Below are 9,908 nucleotides of genomic sequence, written 5' to 3' on the forward strand. Positions count from 1 at the left end.
ATCACATCTAAATAATTAGATTGATGGACCACTTTCCATTGATGTCTTTTATGGAATAATTGTTAAGGACTATTTATCTAGTATCTAATAATAGACTCATCACTCCACATGCAATGGATTAAAATTAATATAATTAGTACTTGAATTACTTAATGTGCTAACCTATGAGTTCGGGATGTTTGTTTACAAACATAAATTAGGGTTTAGGCCGTAAAACTTCAGCACAAACCGTCATCATCTTCTATGAGAAGTTAAATTGCACTATTTTTTTTTTTGGTCAAATAAAGAAACAAAAGGATCGACCCCTAGTCAATCAATTATTTAAAATTTGGAATGACGCAATAATGAATATGATAAATTAAATTCTTTTGGTACAAATTTTAATTTTTTTTTTTAAAACAAAACAAATTTAAGGAGTCAATTGAACCTTATTTTAGTTCAAGAGTTAGATGTATTTTTATAGATAGTTTGAAAGTTTATTTAACCATATTCCTAGAACTTTTAACACATTTCAAAATATAATAATATTGCTTTTGATAAAAAAAAAATTTTTGTTTATCTACACAGATTAATCACATTACCTAACAATTATGAAAGAGTAATTGTGTTGCATTATTCAGTGAATGCTTTATCCTTTCTCTAATGGCATTTGATATGATAGCAGCTATAGCTTGACATTGAAAATTGATACTTACTACTTTATATATTAGACAGCTTGCAATGGAGTAAAATTGTTACTCCGTTTAATATGGCATTGTTGGTCCACCGCATTAAAAATATCTCATCACATAATTAGGTTTGCTAAAAAAAAAGCCCAACACAAAATTTCATCTCTTATGCACGAATTTCCTTTACAACAATTTTTATTTCTTATCTAATTAACACTTTTTACCCGTGTGGGCATGTATGCGTTAGCATATTGGCCGTTAAGGCCGGAGGCATACGCACACACGTATGCAGTGTGGGCAACGTCCGTTTGCATACGCGTGTGATGAATATTTTTTAAAAATTAAGGATCTTTGTAGTGAGATTGAGAGGACAATTTCTTTTAGTGGAGGTGTGCGAGAACAAAAGATGAATGGGTGTGTGCTGTGTGCATGCAAATCACTTGTGATTGCACAAGGATACGTACCAATTATAGGAATAGTATATTTATAGAATTGAGGGGTGACGAATGAATTGAAGGATCTATGCAGTTGATAACGTAGTGTTTGATGGGGGTAAGTAGTCAAAATCTTTAGAATAGATCTCCACCCATGTGTGTTAACAAGTGCAGTATGAAGTCTTCAAATATAAGATGTGCAACAAAGTTAACATATTTGTGCATGTATGTGCAATCATGTGGGCGTGTTTGTGTTTGTAGCATTCTAGTACTGAGTTCAAGACAAGACTGAAATGAATGATGGATTTAGTGCTATTAGATGTGTGCATAATTGTGCACATGTGCATTAAGGTCCTGGTGTTTAACCAGAAACTGATTGCACACATGGTGATCGGACGCACATGATTGCACATGCACTAATTGTACACACTGGTGTTTAACACGAGTGTAGCTGTGTTAAACACGAGCGTACCTGTGTTCTCCATTGCCCATAGTGTGTCCATTGTTACCGTCGTGTCTGCATTTCTTGAGGATATTTGATTATAGATTATATTATTTGTATTCATACCTTTAATAAATTTCCTACAAATATTAACGTGATATTTAATACGGAGTATAATTTAATTCATAAAAATATTCTTCTTTATTTTACTATTTCACCCCATATCCATATTTAAAGACAATTTTAACTTGAATTATTGGTCAATCATGACCATTAAAAATTATTACTTATGTATAAAAACATAATATTTTTACATTTTGATGTAAAAGTATTGTTTTTTTTTCATCAAAAGTATTATATTTTTCCTTAAGTAACAAACACTTTTTTTTCCCTAATTAGTATTATATTTGCATATTGACCGGACTTGACCCGTCTCACGGATAAGGATCCGTGAGACGGTCTCACACAAGTGGGCAAATTTTACTGTGGACCACGGTGCATGTAACATTGTGGTCCATGAAGTTAGTTTCATTTTAATTACACATTAGTTTCATTTGACAATATTGCTTTGTTTTTCAGTTTCATTTTCAACGCACAGTAGTTTCATTATAGCAATATCAAAGTATCATTTTAATTACACTACAATTTCATTTGACAATATACATTACTGCATGTGCTCTATTTTGTAGTTTCATTTTCTCACGGTCAAAATACCAATGAGGTCCCGACAATTTATATCGTGCACCAGGGCGCGCATTGCATTTTGTGCCCTGATGCAAAACGACGTCATTTAAGATTTTTTTTTTTTTTTTGAAATTTCGCTACCCAGTGTTGGCGGTAAATTTTCCTTTAAAAAAATCTCATGTTAAAAACTGTACATAATTTTATACTAGAATACACATAATTGTATACATGAATGTACATAATTGTATAAACAAATACACATAATCACGTCAACTCCCTACATAACTTACCAAAACGACGTCGTTTTGAGAGACGCGGGACCCACAGTGTTATGTGCGCCGTGGTGCAGGGTACGTCCCTATACTTTAAAATTGGGAAACAATTAAGGACGATAGCTTATGTGGCACTCACATTATCTCTGCCACCACAACACCAGCCGTGCTGATCTTTAGATTTAGTTTTATTTGATAATGTTTTCCATCAAATTGATGATTAAGATATACGAATTGAAGATTGATGAGTTATTCCTTAGAAGATGACGGGATTTATGGCGTGGTGGTCTCTGGACGCATAAAGATCGTGATTTTACTCCTACACTTTGGACCTTAGGGGAAACACTCTTTCACAAAACATATTTTGATCATATTAAAATATAATTTATTGATTAGATTGGTAGATCGCGACAATTCAGTTTGATTAAAACTTTTATTCATTCCAGAGTTCTTTCCTCAGGATTTGGAAATGCTATGTTGCAAGCCAGAGGGAATATGAACATGCTCAACAGGTTGAGGCTAATCAACCCTGTTAGAGTCTACATTCAATAACGTGTAGAAATGACTCCTATCATTCCTTGTGTCCTACATTGCTTTCATAAAGAACCTTTTATCTCCTTTTTAACAACAACTCATTTGGAGCATTTGAATTGTTATGGAGGGAAAAGAAAGGGGAACCCCATGTGCGGCGTGGAGAAACATTTTATGTGCGATGCAACCCAACGGCCGGTTTAAAGACCGCACAGTCTCCGACAAATCACAATTTTTTCTCGTTCTTCTTTTCTATTGGGCTGCAATTGGCTTCCTTTCTCCATATGCAGGACCGGTCATGATCATGTCTGACTACCATACATCCGGCCCTCATTAGTGATTAGTTCATTGGAATTTTTAAATTGTCACCAACATAAGGAAAAAAATAACATATATGAAAAAGATGGAGCTGAGGTTAATTGTAATTAATTTTTAACAATCTTTGCCAACTAAATAACAATTCGTGAACGCTCTGCAGTCCCTTTCAATCTCTTGTTTCATGTCGGGAGAAAGAGGAGTAACATTATTAAAAGCATAGACATAATTCGTTTCTTGATAAATGCATTCTTGAATTCTTCCTTCTACCTCTTCATTAGTATATTTTATAGTGTCTTCAAATGTAGAAGGTGGATTATTGCATGACACTAATAAAGGTAAAACAATAGTTAAGACAAACATCATAATAATGCATTTATCACTCATAATTGATTATTACTCTTATCCCTCTCTGTCATCCTATTTCTATTTTAGTGTGTTGTTTGATTGCTCTAATATTTGTTTGTGGGTGTGGGTATATTTATATATCGCCTATAAGGTGAATTGAATTAGCCATATTCTTAAGTAACAGATGCGCTGTTATTAACTACATACGCGTAATTCAATCATCATTAATTAGTAAATTAAATTTGGGACTTAATTCCCTTCAAAAAAATTGGGACTTAATTCCAAATCCACAAGCAAAGATTTATGTCGATGATCTGGTTGATGCGAACATCCAGATCAAAATATTTTGGGAAATGACGATGATCTGGTTGATGTCAATATAGAAACGGCCATAAATTTTGTTGATACAGGAGAAACATATAATAGAGATTTAATAGTCGTCGACGACACTTTTACCTATATAGTTGCCTGTAATATTCCACAAAATAATCTGGATCCAGAACCAAAGTCAATAACCGAGTGCCGGAAGCGCTCTGACTGGTTGAAGTGGAAACAGGCAATTGAGGCAGAGCTCAACTCGCTTAATCAAAGGAAAGTTTTTGGTCCCACCGTACTTACCCAAAAGATGTGATCCCAGTAGGATCCAGGTGGGTATTCGTACAGAAGAGGAATGAAAACAATGAGGTGGTTAGATATAAAGCGAGATTGGTAGCTCAGGGGGTTCACGCAGAGACCCGGAATTGATTTTGATCAAACATACTCTCCTGTTATTGATGGCATCTCATTCCGCTATTTAATATCATTGGCAGTAAGTATGAAATTAGATATGCAGTTGATGGATTTAGTGACAGCTTACCTTTATGGGTCACTAGATGCTGATATATACATGAAAATACCCGAGGGTATTCAAAATTTCAATATGAGGGATAAAGATCGAAACATGTATAGCATCAAACTTCAAAGGTCATTATATGGCTTAAAGCAATCTGGTAGAATGTGGTATAACCATTTGAGTGAATTCCTCCTGAAGAAGGGATATGTTAAAAATGATATTTGCCCTTGTATATTCATTAAGAAGTCATCTAATGGCTTCTGCATTATATCTGTCTATGTCGATGACATGAACATTATTGGGACAAAGAAAGACCTTATAGAAGCATGTTCATGCTTAAAAGCAGAATTTGAAATGAAAGACTTGGGAAAAACTAAGTTCTGCCTCGGCCTGCAGATCGAGCATCTTCCAAATGGAATTTTCATTCACCAAGTCAACTACATTAATAAATTATATTGGAGAAATTCTATATGGATAAATCTCATCCCCTTAGCACTCCAATGGTGGTCCGATCCCTTGAAGCGGAAAAGGACACATTTATACCTAAGGAGGATAATGAGGAGGTTCTAGGACCTGAAGTTCATTACCTAAGTGCTATTGGAGCCTTGCTTTACCTAGCTAATTGCACAAGGCCTGGTATTGCATTTTCAGTGAATTTACTTGCTAGATTTAGTGCCTCTCCAACCAGAAGACATTGGAGTGGAATAAAGCATATCTTTAGATATCTCCAAGGGACAAAAGACATTGGTCTTTATTTTGAAAACAACCAGGACATTACTTTGACAGGGTATTCAGACGCTGGTTATATGTCTGACCCTCATATTGCTAAATCACAAACTGGTTATGTTTTCCTTTGTGGAGGTACAGCTATATCTTAGAGGTCCATTAAACAGACCTTAGTTGCTACTTCATCTAATCACTCGGAGATAATTGCTTTATATGAAACCGCACGCGAATGCGTATGGTTGAGATCACTGATACAACATATCCATCGCTCATGCGGAACAATGAGCAATGTTGATTCCCCGACAGTCCTATATGAGGACAATGCAGCATGTGTTGCACAAATGAGTAATGGGTACATTAAAGGAGGCCTTACTAAAAATATCGCTCCTAAATTCTTTTACCCACATGAACTCTAGAAGAGTGGTGAAATACTCATTGAAAAGGTTCGCTCTAGTGAAAATCTGGCAGATCTGTTCACTAAGTCCCTGCCTACATCCACTTTTGAGAAGTATGTTTATAAAATTGGGATGCTGAGGCTTGGAAGACAGTTGTCTTCAGGGGGAGCGATAAACTCGGTCTAGGAGACTTTTAAATCATGAAGATGATGCCCGGAAGGCTTATGATTGTACTATTTTTCCCTTGGCTAAGTTTTTTTCCCACTGGGTTTTCTTAGGCTAAGGTTTTTAACGAGGCAACCTATGCAACACATGATTGATACTACATGTACTCTTTTCCTCGACTAGGCTTTTCCCACATGGTTTTTCTAGCGAGGTTTTTAACGAGGCATGAGTATAATTATTTAATGACCAAGGGGGAGTGTTGTAAATATTTATATTTATGGCCATTAAACTATTTAGACCTTTCACTTGCTTAGCCTTTAATCATGTATTGATGTTGTGTACTTGAAAGGTTGTATATGACCACTATATAAAGTGAGTGAAGATGAATGAAAGGGACACACTTACATGATTGTTATGCTATAGCTTGGTGTTATTCTTCTCCTTCCTTTTCCCCCTCTATGCACCTACAAACACACATACATATACATACGCAATTCCAGGTGTATAACCGTACAAGCATCACGCGAGAACCAACGAGCGAATAGGCCAAAACTTAACAGTTTCTTTATTTTTCTTCTAACAATCTCAGAGTTTTTAAATATTTGAAAGAAACATGGCTTCAACATTTCGTGATCTCGCAACCGACTTTGAACAATTGGACTGTTTTGAAGGAGTTGATTTTGCGCCAGTGGAGTCTATTGTGCGGCAAGTTCAGTGGTTGGCTCCCTAGTTTATCAATCGCTATATCGTGCACCAGGCACAAAATGCGAAATGACATTATATTTTTATAAGTTGTGTGGGGAATTTTTGTGCGTCCAATTTTGTTACAGTTTTTTTTATTATTATTTTTTTAATATTTGTGTTTATGTGTATTCTATTAAGAGTTTATGTGTATTCTGTTAAGAGTTTATGTGTATTATGTTAAGAGTTTATGTGTATTATGTTTATGTTAGATTATGTGTATTATGTTAGGAGTTTATGTGTATTCTACTATACAATCTATACATCCGAAACAGTGATCTTTTTTAGAAGTTAATGGCAGAAATGGAAAACGACGTCGTTTTGGGCAGGGTGCACAATGCTTTGGTGCACGATATAATTTGCTCTACCGAATTCACCGAACCGATTTTTTTTTTTTTTTGATTAATCGGTCGGTTAACCGATTAACCGAACTTTTTAAAGCTAAAATTTTAAATTCTAAAAATAACACCTAAAATAATAAATCCAATTAAAATAAAATACATATCATAATAAATTCATAACAAAATATACAAAAACATTAATTATAAACTCCAAACATCCATAACTTCAAATTAGTATATATATATATATATATATATATATATATATTAAAAATTTCGGTTAACGTTTCGGTTAATTCGGTTAACCGACCTTTCGAACCGAATTAACCATTAACCGAAGTTTTAAAATTCCTTTAACCATTAACTGAACCGAAAAAGTTCGGTTCGAAAACGGTTAACTGAACTTTGTCGATTCTGTCGGTTAACCAAAAATTATCCGAAGTTTGCACATCCCTACTCATGGATCTTTGTCCGTTAGGTCGGTTTAAGATCAAATGTAAAGAATAAATGTCAAATAGGCCATTGAACTACACACCAAAATGCAATAAGGTCATTGAACTCAAAAACATGCAATTGAGTCCCTAAACTAACTAATTTCATGGAATTAGTCCAATTTATAGGTTTTTCAAGTTTCTTCTACTCCGGAAATGCTACTGACTCTATTAACAACAACAACAACAGCAATTTTTTTCAGAAAATGAACCTAACACATCAAAACTATTTTCTGGAAAGCAGCCAAAACACCGAAAAAAGAAAATATTTTCTAAAAAATGACTCATTTTCCAGAAGTTGTTTTCCTAGTTTCCAAACACAGCCTAAGTTGTAATTTCTATTTGTAAATAATGAAATTAAAACTATTACTTTATTTACAAAAATTATCATTACATTGCATATTAAATTCAATTTATATAAATGAGTATTCTTACTATTCGTCAATGTAAATTTTTCTAATTTTTTTATTAAAAATATTCAATTTATCATGTTGAATAAGCAAAGAATTTAATAATTTAAAAATTAACTACTAGGGAATCCCCTCCCGAAAATTGAAAATTCAACTGCTTTCTCTCCCATTTTCGTCTGCTCCACGAAGTAAAGGCCCGACGACTTGCCGGCTGACGCTCTGATGGAGGATTGAGCCGACGGTACCATTAGTAGACTCCATCCTCTGGCAGTTTTAGGAATAAGTGTTAGATCTCATATCACCTCCGATCATTTTTCAGAGAAGGCTTCAGAGACTCTACAGATTTGACAGGTTTTCTACCATTTATTTTGTTTTCTTTTGGTTCTACTTTATTCCTTTGTTCCTTTGACTAGTTTGTTTTCTCTCGTCTATCTGGCACGATATACACGAGGGGTGCAAATCGTGTTGGCACGAATGTCGCGTATGTCCCGTAGTAACTTAGGCTTACCTTTCAAACCCTAGGTATTAATTCTGATGTTAAGGAATTATTTTCAATTTTTAAATTTTTATAATTAATTTCCGGAGTCATGATTGTCTGTTATGAGGGTTATATAGACTGATTTTATTATCAGTTTTAATGACATGATAAATGTTATTTATCCTTCATTCTCTTATATATACCGAGGTTGAGCATATGCTTTTGTACACTAAAAAAATCCATGTTTTCTCACCCGAAATTTTGCTCAATCTCCTCAAATTTTTGTGTTTATTCCTAGTTCTAGTTCGCTGGGTTTAATTGTTTGAATGTTCAAACATTAAACTATAGTATTTTTTTTTAATTCTGGGAAACCTAAGCTACAATACTACTAGCACATTTGGGAGGTAACAAATATGATTTTAAGGAAAGAATGTTTTACTCGACTCGTAATAACTCTAAACTTTTTCTCTTTAAATTTCCATGTGCTTGTTAATTTTTGGTGAAAATAATCATTTTCGTAGGATTATATTACTAACATATTCTACTAAAAATACATTATTTGTATACTGAATTTATAGTATTTGTTAGTATACAAAATAATGTACTTTCAGTATTCAAATAATATACTTTTTAGTATATTAAAAATATATATAATTTTTATTTATGATCCATAGAGTTGTATAGACCATTTTTTTGGGTGTAATCCACAATATGGTTCGGGTCTTTCTCTGTTCGTGTAACAGTCCAAGTCCACCCGGTTCACTCCGAGAGGCACAGGAGCTGGGCCAAAGCGAATCGTCACTTGTGGGAATCGAACCCAAGTTATCCCAAAATTTTTCCCCACAAAGAGAGCTCATTTGCCACTTGAGTTATCCTATTGGGTGATAGAGTTGTATAGACCATGATTCATAGAATATGATTTCAATTTTGGGGACCAAACTCCGGGTGAAATTTTGGGTCTTGACAGTAACGGGTAGAATGTATACAATTGCAAAATTATTGTACAAAATTCTGCATAATACAATTTTTGAAAACAATTGCATATAAAATATGGAAGACCAAGCTCAGAGTGAGATTAACTTCGCAGACTAGGCTTGATGATGATGGTCGTCGTTGTTGTTGCTTACTATTACTTGCTGGAAATTTTCACAATTATGTGCGAAACACACCGATAATCATGCATGTGATTTCAAGTGTTGCTTATTATTAGTTGCCGGAAAGAATTAATTTCACTTTTTGGTCCTATGAATTTTGGAAAGAATTAAATCAAGTATTAGATTCATTCATACTAATTTCAAAAATATAAACTTCAAAATGAATATGTGCAAAATGGCTGTGAAAATTTTGGGGGACCAAACTCCACATGGAAATTTGGATCTTGTCTTGACAGTAGTTGTAGAATGTTTACAAAATTATTGTACAAATTTCTGCATAATACAATTTTTGAAAACAATTGCATATAAAATATGGAAGACCAAGCTCAGCGTGAGATTAACTTCGCAGACTAAGCTAATTTTCCAAAAACCTCTGTTTCTAATTTCTATAAACAACCTTGAAACTCCTATATAAACAACCCACAGCGAAGTATCACATGTACATTAATTATATCTTCAGCTCTTTCTTATTAAGTACAAA

This window comes from Ipomoea nil, unplaced genomic scaffold (genome assembly GCF_001879475.1).
Source record: "Ipomoea nil cultivar Tokyo-kokei standard unplaced genomic scaffold, Asagao_1.1 scaffold2827, whole genome shotgun sequence".
Lineage (NCBI taxonomy): Eukaryota > Viridiplantae > Streptophyta > Magnoliopsida > Solanales > Convolvulaceae > Ipomoea > Ipomoea nil.